A 23,736-nucleotide genomic window follows, 5' to 3' on the forward strand; every position below is an offset into this window, starting at 1 on the left:
AAACACTTTAATGTTTTGTTTTGTTTTTTGAGAGACAGAGCACGAGTGGGGGAGGCCAGAGAGAGAGAGAGGAAGAGACAGAATCTGAAGCAGGCTCCAGGCTCCGAGCTGTCGGCACAGAACCTGATGCGGGGCTCGAACTCACGAACCGTGAGATCATGACCTGAGCTGAAGTCAGATGTATAAAAGAGTGGGCCACCCAGGAGCCCCTGAAAAATACTTTAAATCAGGCATTTGGGAACATCAAATAAAAATGGGCCAAAAAATTAGAAGCAGAAAAAAGAGTTAACAAAAATCAGGAAAGGAATTGAAGGGGGAAAAAAGTCAAAATCTTCTCAGAAGTGAAAAGTAAATTTCAAGAGAAATTAAAGTCAACTGAAAATATAATAAGAGGCACTCATATCATACCAGGAATGAAAAGAACCAAGAAAACAAAAGTAAAATCAGTAACAAAGTAAAAAGTAAAAAAAAAAAAAAAAAAAAAAAAAAAGTGCCAGAGAGAAAAAGATGGTTAAAGAAGATAGGCAAAGGGAGTACAACATGCACATCACTGGAGTGCCCGAAGAAGAAAAACAAAACGATCAAAAAGAACTAATATCAAACAAAATAGAAATCCCTGGCCCCCAAAAGAAGGAACTTTCTAGAAATAACGCAACATAATCTACATATCGAAGGGGCATATCAAGTACTTAGAAAAGATGTGGAATGGCCATCTCTGGGGTAAATCTTAATAAAACCTAGAAAAAGAGGAACAGTACCTTTCCCCGGGAGAAAATGGTGGGCCCCACCTTACCTGGCGAGGTAGCTCAGCATTCCCAGGGAAGAAGGTACAAACTGACATTATGAGGCCCAGGTGTGCTGCAGGAAGGGCACAATACCATCTAGGTAGTGTTCTCTCCAGGATTACTTGAACCCGAATCTGCTCATGAGGAGACCACCAGATAAATGTGGACTGTAGCATATTCTACAAGACAGCTCAAAAATGGCACTGTCGTGAAAGACAAAATGCTTGGGGGACGTCCTAGGATACCAGAGTCCTGACAACTAGATGCACTACATGAACTTGACTGGTTCCTGGATTTTTAAAAGAGTTAAGGGGACACTTGGCTGGCTCAGTCGGAAGAGCATGCAACTCTTGATCTTGGGGTCCTGAGTTCAAGCCCCACGTTGGGTGTAGAGATTACTAAAACTAAATAAATAAACTTAAAAAAAAAAAGAGTTACAAAGGGCATTATTGGGACAACATCAAATAGAGACTGTGTTTTAGGTAATACTAGTGTATCGGCATTAAATTTATGAAGTTTCTGTGGTAGTTTTAAAACATAGCCCCCAAGGGGCGCCTGGGTGGCTTAGTCAGTTAAGGGTCTGACTTTGGCTCAGGTCATGATCTCATGGCTCGTGAGTTCGAGCCCCACGTTGGGCTTAGAGCCTGGAGCCCGCTTCAGATTCTGTGTCTCCCTCTCTCTCTGCCCCTCCCCCACTCAGGCTCTGTCTCTCTCTGTCTCTCAAAAATAAATAAACTAAAAAAAAAAATTTTTTTAAAGAACAGTTCCTAGAGCAGGGAGATTGTGTGTGTGTGGTTTTTGTTTTTGTTTGTTTTTTAAGTAGGCACCACACCCAGCATAGAGCCCAATGGTGGGGCTTGAGCTCACAACCCTGAGATCAAGACTTGAGCTGAGATCAAGCGTTGGATGCTTAATCGACTGAGCCACCCAGGCGCCCTGAGATTCTGAGCAGTCATTGTCCAACCATGCGGCAGCATACCCTGGGAACCCCGAGGAAAAGTGCCAGGCTTGGGCCCAGGGTGAAGTCAGGGAAGGTGAGTTTACAGGGTGAGTGGGAGCCGTCCAGGCAGACGAAGGAGGCTTCCAGACCTCGGAGAAGTCTGTTGTGGTGAGCACTCTGGGGCTGTCTCCCCTGCCCTCCCTGCAACACACACACATAGCAGTGGGCTCGCACCCAGCCCGACGTTTTCTCCCAGGAACTTGGACAAGAGAGAAAGAGAGTGACTCTCATGGTGTGTCTAGACCTACAGTTCGTGAACTGGGATGTTTCCCGCGTGTCATAGGGAAGAAGGAGGAAGAAATGAGCTCCCTTCCTGAGGCCTGGCCGTGTCTGTCCCTCCCTTCCCTTAACTAGACTTCTCTGTGCACCACCAGAAGGGGGCTTCTGTTCCTTCCCATTCGCAAAGCCAAGAGGGCCAAAGGCAAAGGGAGCAGCAGGGAGGAGTACTCGGCAGGGCAGGGCAGAAGATCAGGGGGGGCAGTGGGTGGTGGTGGGTGGTGGGCAGAGGGGAGGCTCTCCGTGAGAGGCAGCATGAAGAACGCAGGCCTTGGAGCATGGGCCCTGGATCGGAGACAACCACAAAGCTTGGCCTTGGCCAAGTCACTTAACTGTTCTGAAAAATAGCTATCAGGCGGCAGTGAGCGTCTCTTTCTCACTGGGCTGCCGTGGATGGAGTAGGAGGCTGATGCCAACCACTGTAATCTCGAAGGTGGCGGGGGGGCATCTAGCTGGTGGGGGAGGAAACAGGCTGGAGAGGGAAAGCCACCGTCTGAGAACCGGAAAGCGCCTTGGCATTCCGGGCCCAGGCGGAGCCTCCTCCCTCACCTTGCGCACCGCCTTCCTCCACCCACATCGGCAGTGAGCGCTGGCGCAGCCAGGAGACCCTCACAGTGCGAATGTCAGGTTTGGGGGCTGGGTGTCCCTGCCATTGCAAATGTGCACAGGTGGCTACTGATACCTGTCCCTACAGAGGCAGAAGCTGCCCCTCTCCTCCCCATGAGGGATCTCAGGACAGTGGATGGGACAGCTCCGACCTCAGCTGGCCCCCACGCTGGGCCCTTGGAAGACTTGGATCCGTTTCTCTAGCGGTCGGCGCAGCCCCCTCTGCCACCTTCCACTATTGACCAACAGAGGGCGCTCCCACACCCCTTTTGGTCATTTCAAGCCTATCGTTTCTCCTTTCTGCCTATCCCTTCCCTATCAAGGGGCTAGGAAGGCGGCAGGTGTGAAGGGAGGAGGTAGAATAAAAACCTGCCATTTATTGAGCACCTACAGCGTCCCAGGCACTGTGCACTACTTCGTTATCCCTCACAACTCATTTCTCCGAGGAGACCGGGGCTCAGGAAGGTTGTCTTCAGGAACATTTTCCACCCGGTTTACACACCTCTGAAAAAAGGTCCGCCTTTATTCACTCTGCAGACTGGGGGCTTAAGTTACAAGGCCTTACAAAAGCAGCATGGGAAACCACCCTGCTGCCTCCTGAACTTGTGCCCTCAGCCAGGTCTGGGCTCAGAACCGCCTTGTGTCTCCACCCTGGCCCGGACCTCCCACCTCCTCACTGAGTCCAGGGGATTTGCTCCTCTGGGTTCCAGGGACCTTTGCTGTCGGCTCCCTCTGGCCCGGGCCTGACGCTAGAGAGGGAGAACAGGAGGGCAGGAGGGAGGGCGGCCCCCCAGGATAGCACTTCCTGGATGGCGTTGCCAGCCTAGGAGAGCTCCCTGATGACAACAGCAGTTGCCGCTTGGTACCCAGCAAGGACAAGGGCTGAGCCTCACTCCGGGAGCCACTCATCCCTTAGATTCTGTGTCGCCCCTCACCGAGGGCCCCTGCACAGCTGGGCTCTCGGGGCGCAGAATGGGTGCCCTCGGGGAAGCTGCTCTGGTCACTGGCTCCCAAGGTGCTCAGCTCAGTGAAGGGTGGGGGTGTAGCCATTTTCCCCTAAATCCAACCTTCATCCTCCTCTTCCCATTCCGACCATCTTGGCAAGTCCTGTGGCTTTCTGGTGACTTTCAGATACAAAAAAGACCCAGTTCCCAGTTCCATCTAGTGACAAGGTAAACACCTCACAGCTAATCAAACGCTCATGGTGGGGGAAGGCTGTGTGGGAAGAGAGGGAGAGGAGAGACAAGAGGCTCTGTGTTTCGCTGCCCCCCTGGCGTAATCACCTCCTTGGGGTGTCGGCGTCTCTTTTCTGTGTGGCTGGTGTGTCCAGAGTTGGGCCTCCCTAGGGTGCTGGTTTCAGTGACTGCACAGTCCCTGCTGGTAACTGGTAACTGGCAGAGTGGCAGAGTGGTTGGGGAGAAGCAGAAGAGGTCCAGCCACTTTCCAACAGCCCCTGGAGGGGAGTCTGCAGCCCAGTAGGGTCTTCTTTCTCTAGAATGTGAAGCCAAATGCTTCCTCCTTCCTTTGTCCCAACTCTGATTCCTAAGTGCAACAGGAAAAGTGCCTTTCAGCATCCTTGTTCCCATCCCGAGGTTGTCAGCCCCCGCCATCGAGTCCTTCCCCCTCCCCCGTCAACGTAATTCATTCCATGTTGGCTCTGTACTCTGTCTAATCCTTACAACCCTGCAGAAGACCAAGCATGAAGCCCATGTTGCAGAAGAGGACACTGAGGCTTGCTCGAGACCACACGGCTTGTTGGTGTCAGAACCAGTCAAAGAAGGATATGGGATGCCTGACTGAGAATCTGAGGTCTGGATTAGCTCACTTCATCAAAACATTTCTCGGGTGGCCGGGTGGGGAAAAAAAAATCCTTGCCAGTTTAGTGCTGGGTGCCGAGGACACCAGCCGACTGAGACAGCCCCTCAAATGTTACACTCCAGGCAGAGTGTAGGCCTCACAGGCAGAGGCCCCAGGGGATGGCACCAGGGGCGGGGAGCCCCAGAGCCACTGCCCCATCATCAGGGCCACCACAGACACTTGGCATCACCAAGGCCAGGCTGCTTTTCTTGGGGAAGGTATGTGTCCCACTCACCATTAACAGAATGGACACGCGAGTCCTTGCCCACTGGACGGGTCCTTGCTTTAGCTGAATCTAATGTGTGGAGATTTCATTTCACAAAAACCAATTAGGGTGAGGTTATTTGCTTCACCAAAAAAGTGAATGCAAGGGTTTTTCTTTTTTAATTTTTTTAATGTGTATTTCTTTTTGAGAGAGAGAGAAAGAGACAGAGTGTGAGTGGGGGAGGGGCAGAGAGAAAGGGGGACACAGAATCCGAAGCAGGCTCCAGGCTCTGAGCTGCCAGCACAGACCCCGATGTGGGGCTCAAACCCATGAACCGTGAGATCATGACCTGAGCCAAAGTCTGGTGCTCAACTGACTGAGCCACCCAGGCACCCCCAAGGATTTTTTTAATAATACCTTTGTTTAGGGGGCACCTGGGTGGCTCAGTTGACTAAGCATCCAACTCTTGGTCTCAGCTTAGGTCTTGATCTCACTGTCGTGAGTTCAAGCCCCACACTGGGCTGCATGCTGGGCATGAAGCCTACTTAAAATAATAACAATAATAATAATAATAATAATAATAAAGCTGTTTTATTTTTTAAAATATCTAGATGGTAAAGCGTTTTTTTAATTTTTTAAATTTTATTTTTAACTTTGTAATTTAACTTTATTTTTTTATTTTTTAAAATTTACATCCAAATTAGTTAGTATATAGTGAAGGGATGATTTCAGTAGATTCCTCAATGCCCCTTACCCATTTAGCCCATCCCCCCTCCCACAACCTCTCCAGTAACCCTCAGTTTGTTCTCCATATTTACGAATCTCTTTTGTTTTGTCCCCCTCCCTGTTTTTATATTTTTGTTTCCCTTCCTTTATGTTCATCTGTTTTGTCTCTTAAAGTCCTCATATGAGTGAAGTCATATGATTTTTGTCTTTCTCTGACTGACTGATTTCACTTAGCATCATACCCTCCAGTTCCATCCACGTAGTTGCAAATGGCAAGATTGCATTCTTTTTGATTGCTGAGTAATACTTCATTGTATATATATACCACATCGTCTTTATCCATTCATCCATTGATGGACATTTGGGCTCTTTCCATACTTTGCCTATTGTTGATAGTGCTGCTATAAACATGGGGGTGCATGTGTCCCTTTGAAACAGCACACCTGTATCCCTTGGATAAATGCCTAGTAGTGCAATTGCTGGGTTGTAGGGTAATTCTATTTTTAGTTTTTTGAGGACCCTCCATACTGTTTTCCAGAGTGGCTGCACCAACTTGCATTCCCACCAACAGTGCAGAAGAGATCCTCTTTCTCCGCATCCTCGCCAACATCTGTTGTTGCCTGAGTTGTTAACGTTGGCCATTCTGACAGGTGTAAGGTGGTATCTCATTGTGATTTTGATTTGCATTTCCCTGATGATGAGTGATGTTGAGCATTTTTTCATGTGTCGGTTGGCCATATGGATGTCTTCTTTGGAGAAGAGTCTATTCATGTCTTTTGCCCATTTCTTCACTGGATTATTTGTTTTTTGGGTGTTGAGTTTGGTAAGTTGTTTATACATTTTGGATACTAACCCTTTATCTGATGTGTCGTTTGCAAATATCTTCTCCCATTCTATCGGTTGCCTTTTAGTTTTGCTGATTGTTTCCTTCGCTGTGCAGAAGCTTTTTATTTTGATGAGGTCCCAGCAGTTCATTTTTGCTTTTGTTTCCCTTGCCTCCGGAGACAATGTTGAGTAAGAAATTGCTGCGGGCAAGATCAAAGAGGTTTTTGCCTGCTTTCTCCTCGAGGATTTGGATGGCTTCCTGTCTTACATTGAGGTCTTTCATCTACTTTGAGTTTATTTTTTGTGTATGGTGTAAGAAAGTGGTCCAGGTTCATTCTTCATGTCGCTTCATGTCCAATTTTCCCAGCACCACTTGCTGAAAAGATTGTCTTTATTCCATTGGATATTCTTTCCTGCTTTGTCAAATATTAGTTGCCCATACGTTTATGGGTCCACTTCTGGGTTCTCTATTCAATTCCATTGATTTGAGGGTCTGTTCTTGTGCCATTTTAAAAAAAATTTTTAATGTTTATTTATTTCTAAGACAGAGAGAGATAGAGCCTGAGTGGGGGAGGGGCAGAGAGAGGGAGACACAGAATCCGAAGCGGGCTCCAGGGATGCGGGGCTCGAACTCACCAACTGTGAGATCATGACCTGAGCCAAAGTCGGACATTTAACCGACTGAGCCACCCAGGCGCCCCCAGATGGTAAAGCACTTTTAAAACGCAAGAAGGCAAAAAAACAAAGTAATAATCATCTATCACCTCACCACGTAAGAGGCTAGAATGTAAAAGGCAGAAAACCTGAGCAGCACGGGAAGATGTGTCGGCTTACGTGGTCAGACCACAGATAGCACAGGAGTAACATGATTCCCACTGTCTCTTGCATCTTCTTTTGTCCCTCAGCACCTTGGCTTCGTTCTCTGCAGGCTTTATCCCCACGCGTGGGAAGTAAGACTGCAGCCTTACTGAGCTCACACCCTTATGATGCCCCCAAGAGGAAGAAGCTTCGCCTCCACTCAAATTCAGAAATCCCCAGGGAAGGACTCTGTCGATCTTGGGTCATGTGACCCGCCCTGTAGTCTGAGGGACCGAGTTCTATAATTACAGGGCATGTGACTGGGCTGGGAGAGAAACCACTAGTTCTCCAAAAGAGGGGGCTGCTCTTCTTGTGGACAAAAAGGTAGATGACCACTTTATACCAGGGGAAAAGCACTCCTAATATGTGGCCTTTAGTGCAGGCAACAGAACCCATACAGGGTGGTTTACATAAAAAGGAAATTGTTAGAGACTATAAGGAATCTTCTGCTTCTGGCATTATAGCATCATGGCTGAGGAGAACAGCTGAACTCTGAAAAACATATTTATTTGAAATGTAACTGATCTGACAAGAGATAGGGGATGTCCCTAAGCACACCCCCTCTGGGACAAGGGACCGGGGGCTGGCCAGGGCTGGGGCAGCAGGCAGCCAGATAAATTTCCTCCTGTTACTGGGAAACTGAGGCTTGGTCCAAGCCCAAAACAGGGAAGGGGAGTGTTGGAGTCCCTCATTCAAGGCGAGAGGAAGGAACCCCAGATCATGGTGCTTCCTGGTACCAGCAGAAGAGGAAAAGCAAATGCCGTCTGCAGGGCTGCATCCCCAATCCTCGACCGAGACCTACAGGATTCCTACCAATTTGAAACCAACAATGAGCTCACAAAGATCGCAGGCACACGAGGAGGCAAGTTACTGTGTCTGTGAGTCAGCAAAAAACAATGAACTCCAGGTTTAGATCCCTAAAGACTGAAGATCAAAGGATTTTCAGATAAAAATATATAAAACATACATTTATGAAATAAAACATGCAGTCACAAAGAAGCCACTCGACAAAAACAACTAGGAAAGAACAGATGGGTTTTAAGATGGAACTTCAAGAAATGAACAATAGGGGTGCCTAAGTGGTTCAGTAGTTAGGTATCTGACTTCAGCTCAGGTCACGATCTCACAGTTCAGGCGTTCAAGCCCCGTGTTGGGCTCTCTGCTGTCCGTGCAGAGCCTGCTTCAGGTCCTCTGTCTCCCTCTCTGCTCCTCCCCCACTCTTTCTCCCTCTCTCTCTCAAAAATAAAAAAAAAAAAAAAGAAATGAACAATATAAAGGTTGGAATCAAAAACCTTACTGAAAAGATATTAGAGACAGTTGAAGAGAGAATTAGTGAGCTGAAGCTATAACCAAAGAAATCACCTGGTCAACAGCACACACAGAGAGGCAAGAAAATGAAGAGTTTAAAAGAGATTTTAAGAGACATGGAGGACAGAGTAAGAAAATATAACATATATTGATCAGAATCTCAGAAAGAAGGAAAAGAGAAAAGGAGGAAATGAAATATTTAAAAAGATAATGACTGTGCAGTCTCCAGAAGTGATGAACAACATAAATCCACTAAGAAAGTACACATTCCAGAGTGCCTGGGTGGCTCAGTTGGTTAGGCATCTGACTTGTGGTTTCGGCTCAGGTCATGATCTCATGGTTCACGAGTTCAAGCCCCACATCAGGCTCTGTGCTGACATCTCAGAGCCTGGAGCCTCCTTTGAATTCTGTGTCTCCCTGTCTCTCTGCCCCTCTCCTGCTTGCACTGTCTCTCTCTCTCAAAAATAAATAAACATTTAAAAAATTATATGGTAAAATACAATATGACAATAAAAATGAGTGGGTTGTACCTACATGCAACAACCTAGAACTGTATACTCATATACAGTTCTCATATGCTGAGAGAAAGAAACACACAAGAACATGTGCAGTATGGTTCCACCTGCATAAAGTCCGAAGTAGGCAAAAACTAACCTCTGTTATATCAGATTATATATCGGTGGAACTATAAGGAAAAGCAAGGGTATGATTAACATAAAAAGATAGTTACTGAGGCATGATTTAAAAAGGAACATATTGGGGGTCTAGTGTTAATTTTATAATTATTCTATTGTTGTCTTGTGCACCTTTCTATACATGGGTTATATTTTATAATTGTTCAAAAGTTCCAAACAAAACCAAACCAGAGTGCATACCATCAGACCTACACTAAGGGATGTACTTCAGGAGGAAGGAAAATGATCCCAGAAAAGGAGGCTGAAATGCATGAGGAAACAGTGAGCAAATCAAATGAGGAACATGTGGGGGGAAAATCAAACAAACCCTACCCTAGAAAATAACAATAAGGTAGAGTTTGAGGGGGCCAATCAAAAAGGACAGACCTGAAGTACAGAATAAAATTAGGTCAGGCAGGAGAGGATAACCAGCATCAAAGTGTTGCATTATTCAAGAAGGACATTAATATATTGCTCAACAACACATTCTGTTAATCTACAGATGGATTTTTTAAAATCCTGCTATGTATTGTTCACAAAAGACACCTATAAGGCATAAGACAAAGAAAGTTTGAAAGTAAAAGGATGAAAAAAATATAGCAAGCAAACATTAACATCTCCCCACAAAAAACTTAGCGTAATTTTATTAATATCAGACAAGATCACTTTTAAGATAAAATACATTATCAGAGATCCAGAAAATCATTACATAATGATAAAAGTCAAATTGGTTCAAAGATATAACAACTCTAAACACCTAATTAGTTTTCAAATATATGGGGCAAAAAAAATGGACAGAACCATAAGAGAAATAAAGAATCCACTATCATGACAGAACACTTCATAGACCTTTTTCAATCATTAACAAATCAAGAAGACAAAAAATCCAGCAAGGGTATAGAAGATTTGAATGACAGAATTAACAAACTTGATCTAATGGACATGTATACCAGCCTGCACATGAAATAGATACACTCAAGAATACATAGAATATTCACACAAAATGACCACATGGTAATCATAGAACAAGTCTCAAGAAACATTAATAATTCAGTATCATGAAGACTGTAGTCTCTGACCACAATCTAATTACATCATTACTCATTAACCAAAAAAATAAATAAAAATTTTCCATACATTTAAAACACACTCTCAAAATAAACGAGGTTTGAGTTGGGAGAGCACATGGGACTATAGATGAAAATAGAATGACCATATGTTCACAATTGGACCTGGCTGTAGGTACCTAGGGGTTTATTATATATTCTCTTCTCTTTTATGTATTTGTTTTCCATGACAAAAGATTTTGAAAAACAATACTCAAGAATAACATATGTGTCAAATAATTAACAGTAAATTTTAAATATTTTACAATAAACGATGAAAACTAATCAAAACTTGGGGGATACAGTGAAAACAATGAGAAGAGGAAAACATAACACATTGAAAGCTTGAAAAAGAAGAAAGGCTGAAAATAACACATTAACTGTCCAAGTTACAGAGAGAACAGCCACATAAATTCAAAAACAGCAGCAGTCAGGAAATGACAAAAATAAGAGCAGAAATTAATAGACAGAAAACAATGCAAGACAGAGAAAATCCATGAGGTCAAAATTGGTTCTGTGAAAAGACCAATTAGATTGGCAAACCTTTGGTGAGATTGACCAAGAGAAAGAGAAGTCACAAATATACAATGAGGAAGCCATTGTTTATTGGCTTCCAAATAGGAAGCCGCCCTGCCCAAGAGCGGAAATGAAAGGATGAAGGAAGTGTGGACAGCTGTGGAACATGGGGGGAAGGCTGACAGGGAGAGTCCAGACCAGCTCAGGTGAGGCGCCCAAGGTCACTCCACTGACCCTGGGGCTGAGCATCAGAACCTCAGCCACTTACAACCACATCCCTGAGAGCCAGAGTCCAGCTCACCACTGTCCTCACCAAGAAAGGGACTTCCAGGGAGCACCTGGATGGCTTAGTCAGTTAAGCGTCTGACTCTTGATTTCAGCTCAGGTCATGATGTGGAGGTTCATGAGTTTGAGTCCCACGTCAGGCTCTGTGCTGACCGCATGGAGCCTGCTTGGGGTTCTCTCTCTTTCTTTCTCTCTGCCCCTCCCCTGCTCTCCCCACCCTCTCAAAATAAATAAATATTAAAAAGAAAAGAAAGGTGCCTGCCTCCCTCCTGCCCACCTACCACCCTTTTGCCATTCACAGCCCCTCACAAGCATCTGATTGGCGGAGGCTGAGCTCTAGTTGGGAGAAAGACTCATGGTTCTGCTTTCTTCCTTGAGCAGGCAGGCCTCTCCAGATTTAGGGAACGTGGTCAAAAGATGCTGGAAAGGCTAAGATGGTAATTTTCATGTGATATGGATTTCTCTTACCATAACTAAAACATTTTTAATGCTCAAGCAGCCAAAAGGCATGTCATGGGGCCCCTACAGGTAGTACTTATTAGGACCCTGGGAAAGGCTATGAAAAGTCTGAGGCTTTGCCCTACTTGCAAGCTAACAAGCTAGCCTGCCACCGTTTCCTGGAGACTGGCAGAAGACAGGAGACTCGTGGGTCAGAGACAAAGGACTGTATTACTTAAAACAGAGCAGGCATCGTGAGTTTCATGTTTGCGCTGTTCCTCTTGCCCCACAAGTCCCATGGGGTGATGTGAAGCAGCCCAAGTGGGTGCCACCACACAGTGGGTCTGCATCACAGCTGAGGAGCCCCAGGCTTAGCGAACTCAAGTCTTTTATAAGGAACTACAAGCAAATCTGCCCAACCTTTGCCCTGGAAGGAGACAATATGGGACAGTAAACAAACCTGCCCTCTGCTCTGAAGAGAGATAGTATCTCCATCTTCCAAGGCGGTTCAATATACAAACATACTTTGTCCAGAACAAAGGCGTGCATGTCGTGGAGGTTAACAGCAGGACAGGACAGGGCATTGCAAACAGCGGCCACAGGCTCTGTGGTCAAGACCCTCTCAGAGGAGCAGTGCCTAATGTGGTCAAGAACCAGGCCCCACGGCAACAGGGACAAGGACAAGGACCAGGGAAACTCCAGATTCTCACATGAGCTGATATAATAGGGATAGAGACTCAATAATAGCCCCTGCCAGTTGTTCTGCCAGCCAGGTAGGGAGTGGCTCCAAGCCAATTTTAAGTTTATTTTGAAAAATATAGAAATGTGACACCGCTCAGGCCCAGGTGTTTTAGAAACAGCTCCCACTGCTGTGTAATGGCCTGTCTCCTCTCTCTCTGGGACTACTCAGCAGCTCACCCATCACCTCTTCTCAGCTCCAGCCCCCATTCCAAGTCCCTGGCCTTGTTCTACCCCAAGACAATACAGCAGTGGCAGAGTGAGGGGGGTATTATTTTTACCCCATCTCATCTCAAAAGGATTCTAATTAACCAAAAAAAAAAAAAAAAAAAAAAAAAACAAAACCATGCAAAACAAGACTTGTTGCATCAAATAAGAGGCAAAATTGAGGTAAAGTGGCCTTAATCTTGTACCCTGTTACTCCATGGGTCTCTGGATTGGGCTGTGAGTTTCCTGGTGGCCATAGCAAAAAGGGAAGTAATAACATCATCAGATACAAAACATAAATACAACACGGTTATTCAGAAGAAAGCTGGCCATTCCTGTACTAACATGGGAGAGAGATTTCTTCCCTGGTCCTCTTTGAGATAACATCATGTGATGTAATAAAAGCATCCTCGGGGCACCTGGGTAGCTTAGTCACTTGGGCGTCCGACTTCAGCTAAGGTCATGATCTCATGGTCTGTGAGTTCAAGCCCCGTGTCAGGCTCTGTGCTGAGCCTGGATCCTGCTTCAGATTTTGTGTGTCTCTCTCTGCCCCTCCCCTGCTCATTCTCTGCCTCTCTCAATCTCAAAAATGAATAAATGTTAAAAAGAAATTTTTTTAAAAAAAGCATCCTCAACAATATCCCTTCCACAAATACAGCAATATATCTGTTGTGACACTTTCCCACAGTCTCCCTTAGTGAAGGATACATGTATCCAATTCAATTCAATGAGAGAAGTTCTAAGGGGCTAGAGAAATTCTAGCCATGGGCTTCTCAGAGGTCTCTCAGAAAGATTTAGAGGTTTGCCTTGGTGACCTGGGCCTCACCTGCTGGCTTGACTTGCCTAGACCTGCTCTGGCCTCATTACTGAGCCTTCTGCTTGTGATGGAGTTTCCTCAATGGCCCTTCTCTAATAACCTGGCCTCCACATTGTTGCCTTAACCCAAAGCCCTTGCAGCTTCCCCTCCCACACCTGTGGCAGACATCACTAATCCATCCCAGCACTGATCCTCAGTCCCTGTCCAGGATCAGATGACCGGAGGGCTGTAACAATGTCTGCAATCAGCGTAACCAACAAAAGATATCCAGGACACCTACACGCCAGTAAGAAAACGATAAATAGCCCAAAAGAAAGATAGGCCAAAGATCTAAACAGGCCTTGCAAAGAAAGAAACTACCAATGGCCAGTCCACATGAAAAGTTGTTCAGTCTAACTAGTAATGAAGGAAATGCAAATTCAAACAAGAAGAAAATACCAGTTTGCACCCAACAGGCTGGCAAAGACTGATACACCTCGCGGAGCACGTGGAGAGACAGAAATTATAGTTGGTGGTGGGAGCGTAAATTCGTGCTACCACTTTGGAGAATAGTTTGATGATTCTTAGTAAAGCTGAAGATGTATAAACATCACGACCGCAAATTTTTACCTCCAGATGACAACCGCAGAGAAACTCTGTGTTGTGTGTCCAGGGAGTCATGTTCAAGAAGGTTCTCTGCGGCGTAGATTAAAATCATGAACTCCTGTGAGCAACTATCCTTAGCAGGAAGGTAGATAAATTGTGGCCGTCAGAAAATAAAGGACACGCAGATTACAAGGAGTGGGTTCGAGTCGGCACTGATAGATCTCAGAAGCATCATGTTGAGATAAAGCAACTGGCAAAATGATATGCAATGTGATGATGTCATTCATGCAGAATTTTCTAACGCAAAGCAACTTGTTTGCAGATATATACTTATTTGGTAAGTTGTCAAGCATGTTTGGGAAGGAAAGAATACTTCAGAGAAAGGAGAAAGGAGGTCAAGGGTGGGCTTCAGTTTTTTTCCATGACTTTTATATATATATGGGCACCTGGGTGGTGCAGTTGGTTAAGTGTCTGAATTTTGATCTCAGCTCAGGTCATGATCTCACAGTTTGTGAATTCGAGCCCTGCATCAGGCTCTGAACTGATGGTGCAGAGCCTGCTTGGAATTCTGTCTCTCCTTCTCTCTGCCTCCCCCCTGCTCATGTTCTCTCTCTCTCTCTCTCTCTCTCTCTCTCTCTCTCTCTCTCTCAAATAAATAAACATTAAAAATGTTTTAATTAAAATATATACATATTATACAAAATAAGTCAAAATATTTCAAACAAATAACCTTGTTAGAGTATAGATATTTGTTACATCATTTTCTGTATTTTTCCATATGTTTCAAATATTTCAAAATTTGTGATTAAAAGCAAAACAAAGAGTACTACGATCCTGTAGTGATGCTAGTCAGAGCAGGGATGATGGCAGGGAGAGGTCACTATTTCCATCCCTGCCTGGAGTCCCAGTTTCTCTGACTACCACTCCCCCCACCACACACACTGTGGTAGTCCCCAGTATCCCCAGGGTTCCCACCCTGTCCCCAGGACCCAGCCATTGCTCATCTGACCAGAGGCCTTGCTGGCACTGCCTGGATCCCTGACAGTCACCTGCTCCTGATGCCCCACAACCACGATCTCCTACTGGATGCATGTCCTAGATGGCCACCCATCACTCATCACACAAGGTTGAGCAGAGACCATGGGACTTTTTTAAATTATTTTTTTAAATCTTTTATTTAGTTTTGAGAGAGAGACAGAGCATGAGCAGGGGAGGTACAGAGAGAGAGGGAGACACAGAATCCAAGCAGGCTCCAGGCTCTGAGCTGTCAACACAGAGCCCAAGCCCGACGCAGGGCTTGAACTCACAAACCTCAAGATCATGACCTGAGCCGAAGTCTGACACTTAACTGACTGAGCCACCCAGGCGCCCCGAGACCATGGGATTTAAAGCCAGAAGATGTGGGTTCAAACAGTAGTTCTGCCACATCTTGGCTGTGTGACCCTGAGAAAGTAACTTTACTTCATGTTAAGGATGATAAAACAACAGGAGAGAATTAAGCTGGGTCCCTCATATTTGTGCAGCTGGCCTACCAGCCTTGAAAAGCTCACCCGTGGTCTTTCTGACCATGGAGAGAAGGAAATTCTAACTTGTTTAAGCCACTATGATTTTAGGGATTGAGGTAATACCGCTCTTCCCAGAACGCCCCTCAACATTATCTAAAGCTTTGCTTCTCAAAGTGTGGTCCCCAGACCCGCAGCACAGGCCTCGGCTGGGAACTTGTTAGAGATGCAGAATCTCAGGCAAAATCCCAGAGACCCGTGTGCGCGCTGGACCATGAGGAGCCCGGCTGCAGGCCCAGGATATGGAGAGGGACTTTCCTGTTGCCCTGGAATTGCTAAAGCTGCAAAACCAGGAAAACCAGGTACTGCGCACTCTACTCTTTTGTTCTAAAGCTGCTCCCAGAGCAAACAGCCCCCAGGGTCCCCCCCCCCCACCTCCGTGAGAAGACAGCGGGCAGCCCCACCCCCAGCCCAGCGCAAAGTGATGTTGAGGCTTCTCCCTCTTTGCCAGTTCCCACCTGCACCGCGGCCCCCACTGCAGACCCATCAAGAAGAGGGCTCCAAGGTGATCTGGGAGGGATGCCCGAAAGAGGGGGAATCTAGCAAGTGTCTCATTCCCCAGAGGGGCAGCTCAATAGTCCGGAAGTGACCATCCCCAAACCACTAGAATAGGACATCAGGGAAGAGGAGAGTGGGAAGGGACAGTCTTTTCTCCCAAAGGGATGCAGTTCTGGTACACCAACACCAATGTCCCAGGGGACATTGCTCTGTCCTGGGGGGCAGGTGAACTTTCTTCAGGGGCACTGCCGGGGGCCTGGAGTCTGATGGAGGGATCCCTTCTCCTACGGCTCCTTCCGACCCCAGGTCCCCATTCTTTCAGACTCCCCTTACCTGTGGAGGCCTCCGCCGTGGCAAGGGTCCTGCGTCCGCTCATGGTAAACACACGTTTGCCAAACAGTGGAGGGCGGGCTGCCCTTTCTCTCTGCCCGCTGTCCCTCCTCCAACGTCTATCTCCTGCTCAAATGGAAGACCCGTTCAGGGAAGTTAGCACCCAAACTGCAGGAAGTGCAGAGGAGGGAACAGAAAGACACAGAAAACAGAAAGATGGAAATTATTTGATCAGAAAGCCAAAATGTGGAAGCAACTTGAATGTCCATCAGCTGACGAATGGGGAAATAAAAGGTGGCATAGCCATATAATGGAATATCATTCCGCCATAAAAAGAAATGAAATGTCAGCACGAAATATCAGGATGAATCTTGAAGCCATGCCAGACACAAAGACCATATATCGTATGGCTCCGTTTACATGTAAATGTCCAGAATAAGCAAATCTATCAAAACATAAAGGAGGGGCACCTGGCTGGCTCGGTCAGTGGAGCGTGCGACTCTTGATCTCAGGCATGTAAGTTCGAGCCCCAGGTTGAGTGGATAGATGACTTAAAAAATAAATTCTTCTTTTTTTTTTTTTTTAATGAAAGAAACAGAAAGTAGATGAGTGGTTGCCCAGGGCTGAGGAGATGGGGGAATGAGGGAAGGGTGCCAGCTAAGAGGTATAGGCTATCTTTTGTGGAGTAATGAAAATGTTCTAAAATCAATTGTGGTAGTGGGTGCACAACTTGGTGAATATACTAAAAGCCAGTGAATTGTGCACTTTGAGTAGGTGAGTTGTATGGTATGTGAATTTTATCGCAATAAAGCTGTTTCTAAAATTAAAAAAAAAAAAAAAGATAAGCATTCAAGAACATTTCTCTGAAGTGAGGGATAGGAGTTTCCAGACTAAAATGGCCTGTCAGGTGCCAATACAATGGACAAAAATAGACCCTCACCAGCGCCCATCATCATGATATTTCAGACAGGGATATTCTATGAGCTTTCAAAGAGGAAAAATAGGTCACTTTCCTAAAAAGGGTCGGGAACGAGAATGGCTTCCGACCGCTCTACTGCAACCTTAGATACAAGAAGCCAATGCCTCGTCGCCTTCAACATTCTGAAGGAAAGTGATTTCCCACACAGAATTCTGGAGCCAGCCAAAGTAGCAATCAAATGTGAGAGTAAACTAAAGACATTCTTGAAAGGGTTCCCTCCCACCAGCCCTTCTCAGGAAGTTAGGGGATGTGTCCCACCGATAGGAAGGGGTAAACCATGGATGATGTGGGGTACAGAAGGGGCCCCATCACAGTGGAGGGGAAAGGACATCAGGAAGGGTGAAGGGAGAGCCCAGGGTCCCAGCCGAGCACCCGGCAGAGAGAGGGCAGCCAGATCACATGAGATACCTCTGCTGTCTTTTAAAATAAAATTAGTCGGTTGAGCGTCCAACTTTGGCCCAGGTCATGTTCTCATGGTTCATAGGTTCGAGCCCCGCATCGGGCTCTGTGCTGACAGCTCAGACCCTGGAGCCTGCTTCAGATTCTCTGTCTCCCTTTCTCTCTGCTCCCCCACCCCCCACCCCGCTCATGCTCTGTCTCTCTCTGTCTCAAAAATAAATATAAACATTAAAAAAATTGTTTTAATAAAATAAAATAAATTATAGTCTATACGCCCCTAGGTAAAATAGTGAGTGTTGACTATAGAAAATATGACATAGGGAAAAGGGCAGCCTGGCCCAGCTTCCACATGCTCTTGATCATTTGCTGATGAGTTTCCTCTTGCTCCCCCAGGCACAACCACCTCTGTCAGCTGGGAACCCTCATGCTTTGACCTCATGATTGAACAAGTGGCAACTGAGAAGCAGAAATCCAGAGGAGCCCACTCCCCCCATATACGTTGGCACACATATACACATACACACATACACATACACACAGGCACAGACCTCGCCATCGACTTGCTGGGAGCCCCAGGTTTTCAGGACCCATTCATAACCTCACCAGCTTCTCCAGAAGAGGCTCCAGTCCCCTCTCAGGAGAGCTGAAGGCAGACTGTGACCAGAGGCTCTGTTCAGCTGACCTTCCCTGGAAGCTGTCACCTGCCAAAAATAGACAGCCCTTCTCGGGCTTCTGTTACTTTGTATACTGACTACCATTTTCATTTCTGCACGTGCAAATCCTGCCTGATAAAATTTTCTAAGATTTTCTTTTGATTGAGGCAGAAATTAAAGAGTGGAGAGAAGAATGTGCCCAGAAGTCATGAAGTCCCAGAAGCTGGTATGCAAAGGAACATAGGTGAGTGCACCTAATATGGAAAGTTTGAGGCGGGAGTTTGCAAGAAGTCAAGCCAGCCAGGTGAGCTACAGGGCTGACCCCTGGACCATGGGGGCTTTAGGGCAGAGCAGTCCAACAGATGGCCACACCCTCTCCCAAGGGGCATTCCTGGACTTCCCTGAGCACCAGAGCAGCCGTGGGCACTGCTGGCAAGGGTCTTGGGGTATTGTGAGGAGTCCTGCGGGGCCCAGGGTCTCCCACATTGCTGCCCTGCTGCCCTTGGCTGCTGGGCCTGGAGATGTCTCGGGGCAATGGATGGACACAGTCGTGCTGACACGGGAGCTGCCTTGGATCTGGAAGCCCCACAGGTGAGCAGGCTGGGCCCAGGGAACTTGTCTCTGTTCCGCAGCCACACCCTGAGTTCTGGTCCCAGACAAGAGTTGGGACCTGGGCTGTGGCCCCAGCTCCCCGCACCTGCCCTCAGTGATCAGGAGAGAGTGGACGATGCCCTCTCCAACCCAGGTTATCTCACCTGGGCCACAGATGAACATCTAGAAAGGTTATGGGATTAGACTCGTGGTCAAGAGAGCTATCATGCAGGTAGTGGGGCACTGTTCCCCTCCTGAGCCCCAGGGAGGGTCACCCCCAATCCCTGCCTCTCTAGACTGGACCCCTCAGTGCTTCCTTCCCCACCCTTCCGCTTGCCACAGGCCTCAGGGGCCCTCGGAGCCTTGTTTCGTCCTCAAAGGACAGGAACAGAGGTGGGGATTCGCCTCAGTGTCACAGCCCAAGAGCCCAAAGTGTCCCAACCCCAGCCAGACGCCCCGAGCCTGGAGCCCTTTCAGAGCAGGCGCGGCAACGCCGACCACAGCCACGAGGTGGCGCCAGGAAACCGCCTGAGACGCCCAAACCCAGCCCCAGCCCGGTTTCATAGCTCTTTCTCTGCGCCGGCCGGGGTCCCCTCGGCTCGTCCGCACCCGGGCCTCGGTTCACAGCAGAGCCTGGCCGGTGGGCCGCGGGCCGGAGAGGAGGCGGGGGAAGCGGGGCAGCTGTCGGGACATCCTCGTGGAAGGAGCCTAGGGACCGCTTCGGTCCAGGGCGACCTGGAGGCTGGACGCGTGCACCAGCAATATCCGGGGTCCTGAAGGTGCCCCCATCAGGTGTGCAGCCCACCCTCCCCACAGAACCCCTGGGGTGAGCCGTGTTCCTCCTGGATCGTAAAAGGGAGAGCAAGGGAATAGAACATGGAGGAGAAATAGAAGACCTTGTCGTTGGCAGAGCACCTCGGGTGCCCAATTCTGCCTGTGCCCAGCTCTGGGCCAGACTTAGTATTTCTAATCTTTTACAGGGATGCTCCTATCACCAACCATTCTCCACCTTCCTTTCCCAGGCTGCACAGCTCTCCGTGGTGGGAGCTCACTGACAGTGGAGCTCACCTCTGCCACCCAGCCCCAAACCCTCAGCCAGGGCCACCCCATCTGTGCAGGGGAGCCTCAACCCCACGGAAGGACCAGAAGTGCTCACCACTGTGCGGGGCCAGGAGTCATCCCAGGGACTTGGCACACTCCTAACCTGAAGCCCAGGCTCCTGCAGCCTGAAGAAGGACAGGCTCCCCACCCCCACCCAATGTACCCCTGAACTGCAGCCACCTCCCTCCCGGCCCACACACCCTGTTGGGGAACCAGGAGGCCTGGAAAGAAGAGGAGCTTTAGAGCCCAGGCAGACCTGGAATAAAGCTGGTTCTGCACTTACTGGCTGTGTGATCTTGGGCAAGTCGTCTAACCTCTCTGGGTCTCACTGTCCTCATCTGTAAAGCGAAAGCACTCGTGCCCACCCCGGGAGGTTGTAACTGGTAGAAACCATACCCATGAAAGAATATTCCTGGTGTGTAGTAGATCCTCAATAAACTCTGCTGATTGGATATTCATCGGCTCCTATTTTGTACCAGACCCTCTGCTGGTGTTCAAGGGATCCCAGAGATGAAGGGGATGTGACTGCTGCCCTCCGAGAATGACCTTTGGGGAAGATAAAATCCATGCTTCAAAAGTCAGGCAGCATTTTCCTGATGTTAAATGTGGCGGCATTCAAACATTTATTACGTTTCAGGCTCTAAACACGCTGCAGGAAACAGTGAATGTAGTTACCCTTTATTGAGTATATACTCTGCACCAGGTTCCTCACCTACGTTTGTTCAACAGCTGTGTGCTGGGGCCCTAGTGGGCGCCGAGTACTTGGCGGGGACCTGGGGCACAGCCACCAGCAGGATGGTGACTGCCCACGAGGAGCAGACAAGCTAGCGGGGAGCAGATGACAAAGTCATGACACAGACGCACATGTAATTAAGGTAAGTGCCTCTCAAAGGGACATGGAAGGAGCCTTACCGAGGAGGACACCCGAGGGTGGGGGGAGGGAGCATCCGCCCCATGCAGGCAGCAAGAAGGGGTGTCGTCAGTACCAAATTTTAAAACAATAAGAACCCACTAAAAGTGAGTCTGCTTTTTATTATCACTGCATACCAGCAATTCTAAACAGTGTCCTCCCCCCAGGTTCTGTTGTTGGTTTAAGACCTCAATGATTGTTTCCATTACTGTTAATTTTTAGTAATCTACATGTAAGTTTCAAATTAGTACATTTTCATTACTTATCCCTTAAAAAACATTGTATTCTGCTTGGAAATTAATTGGGACAATTCCCAGTCATTGAGCCACTCCCGGGACCAGCTACCCGCGGTCATGTGGATGCAGAATTGTTCATGCTCACTTCAGAGGAATGTTGTGTCTCGAATCCCTGTTGCACTGTCCTTCATTTAAACAGTCCGTTTGGAATAAACATTGGTAGCATAGTTCTATGTGACCATTTGGAGTTCCTATTTGTTTAAAATTTTTCAACTTAGGGAAGTTATCTGAGAGCTGCTAGAATCAATCCTGAAGAACTACATGTGGACAATACCGCAATTTCTGGAATTTCTTGTTGAAAATGGATTTTTTCTGAATTTCCACCAAACATCCTTATGTTTAAGGCTCTCCCTAATTATTTGTGTGTCTATTGCTTCGGGTGAGAAAGAACATTTCCAAATAAAAATTAATTGAAAATATTCTTTGGTTAATTATGATCAAAGATAAATTGATAAATTTGATCAATCTGAGCTACTTCTTGAACATAAAAATATGCAAAGATCAGGGGAGCCCAGGTGGCTCAGTCAGTTAAGTGTCCGACTTTGGCTCAGGTCATGATCTCGCAGTCTGTGAGTTCAAGCCCCGCATCAGGCTCTGTGCTAACAGCTCTGAGCCTGGAGCTTGCTTCGGATTCTCTGTCTTCCTCTCTCTCTCTGCCCCTCCCACACCTCTCTTTCAAAAGTAAATAAACATTTTTAAAAATATACAAAGATCAGGGTTTTTTAAATGTTTTTTATTTATTTTTGAGAGAGAGCACGGGGTGGGGGGAGGGGACAGGGGCAGAGAGAGAGGGGGACAGAGGATCCAAAGCTGGCTCTGCACTGACAGCAGTGAGCCCATGCGGGGCTCGAACTCATGAACCATGAGATCAGACCCAAGCCAAAGTTGGCTGCTTAACCGACTGAGTCACCCAGGCGCCCTGCAAAGATCAGTTTCGACAGAGTCTGACATGTCTGCAGAAGGCTAGAAAACAGAAAATGCAGTGTTATCATTTATTACCACAATAGATGTAAATAGACATTTTTCCCTTTCCTCAAAAAATGCATTGATTAAAAGGTATTAATCCATTGCTGAAAACATTTTATTGTACTATAATATTTGTTTTATTTTTTACTATGATGATTATATGTATGAAATTCAATAAAAGAAATTTTGCACTGCATTTTTTATTGGTCATGGTTGCTATTCATGTCATGATTATTATTGAAAATCATGTATAGAAGAGGGATATCTTTAAAAAAAAATCTACTCTGGATATCAAATACTCTAAGTATGCCTCTGCAGTCAGGAAAGGCTTCCCTTGAGTAAGTGAAACCCCAGCTAAGGCTTGAAGGGTAAGTTGGAGATGGCCAGGAAAAGAGCGTGCTTTGGGCAGAGAGAAGAACATGTGCAAAGGCCCTGCATCACAGCAGAGGAAAAACTCAAAACTGGCACTATGGCTAGAGCAGAGTGAGCAAAGGTGAAGGGCCACAAGCTGAGACCCCAGAGGGTGGTAGGGGCCATGTGATTGGAATGGGATTTGGTTGGACTCTGAGAAAAACCAAAATAAGTGATTTAACTTAGATCACATTTTATTTCTGTTTCCCATAAGAAAAGCCCATAGGTTGGCAGGTGTGTGCATAGCAGTGTTAGGGACCAGGCCCCTTTTGTCTTATTGCTCTACTGGCCCCAGTATTAGCTTCCTCCTCATGGTCCAAGATGGCTGCTGGAGTCTCAGCCATCATATATACATTCTAGTCAGCAGGAAAGAAAAGGGGCAAAGGAAGCCACCCCCGCCCCCCCCCCCCCACACACACACATTAGAACCCAACACCTGCCTGCATCCAGTCAGTCATGATTTAATCATTTGGCCCATCCCAGCTATAAGGGAGGCTGGGAAATGGAGTCTACATAAATGGCTTTGTGCCTGGCTATAAGCAAGGAGGCTCCTTCTAAAGAAGGAAAGAATGGGAGCGCCTGGTTGGTTCAGTTGGTGGAGTGTGAGACTCTTGATCTCGGAGTTGTGAGTTTGAGCCCCACATTGTGTGTACAGATTACTTAAAAGTAAAATCTTAAGGACGGCTGGGTGGCTCAGTCAGTTAGTCATTTGAGTTGACTCAGGTCATGATCTCACGGTTCATGAATTCGAGCCCTGCATCTGATGAGCTCGAGCCCCGCTTCTCTCTCTCTCTCTCTCTCTCTCTCTCTCTCTCTCTCTCTACCCCTTGTGGGATTCTTTCCCTCTCTCTGTTCCTCACTTACTCGCGCCCTCTCGTTTTCAAAAAAATAAAATAAAATAAAGTAAAATAATATCTTCAAAAAATAAAGAAGGAAAGTCAAAACCACAATGAGATACCACCTCGCACCTGTCAGAATGGCCAACATTAACAACTCAGGCAACAATAGATGTTGGCGAGGATGTGGAGAGAGAGGATCTCTTTTGCATTGCTGGGGGGAATGCAAACTGGTGCAGCCACTCTGGAAAACAGTATGGAGGTTCCTCAAAAAACTAAAAATAGAACTACCCTATGACCCAGCAATTGCACTACTAGGCATTTATCCACGGGATACAGGTGTGCTGTTTGGAAGGGACACATGCACCCTATGTTTATAGCAGCACTTTCAA

General features: G+C 47.0%; 2 long non-coding RNA genes across 2 annotated transcripts in view; one reads left to right on the forward strand and one right to left on the reverse strand.

The window, feature by feature from the left end:
- Positions 1-3,172: 3,172 nt before the first annotated feature.
- The window catches only part of LOC131514066 (uncharacterized), a 28,284-nt gene continuing 7,720 nt past the window's right edge, over positions 3,173-23,736 (reverse strand). Inside the window, exons 4-7 of the long non-coding RNA XR_009262918.1 lie at positions 20,322-20,471; positions 18,129-18,281; positions 16,206-16,370; positions 3,173-4,209 (exon numbers count right to left, since the gene is read on the reverse strand). This is a non-coding gene — a long non-coding RNA (uncharacterized LOC131514066). The remainder of the gene's footprint in view (positions 4,210-16,205; positions 16,371-18,128; positions 18,282-20,321; positions 20,472-23,736) is intronic.
- Positions 18,278-21,934, forward strand: LOC131514067 (uncharacterized). The gene is made up of 3 exons (XR_009262919.1): positions 18,278-18,477; positions 20,655-20,800; positions 21,350-21,934. It is a non-coding gene; the product is annotated as an uncharacterized LOC131514067 (long non-coding RNA).

The sequence above is a fragment of the Neofelis nebulosa genome, chromosome 6 (genome assembly GCF_028018385.1).
Source record: "Neofelis nebulosa isolate mNeoNeb1 chromosome 6, mNeoNeb1.pri, whole genome shotgun sequence".
In the NCBI taxonomy this organism is placed as follows: domain Eukaryota; kingdom Metazoa; phylum Chordata; class Mammalia; order Carnivora; family Felidae; genus Neofelis; species Neofelis nebulosa.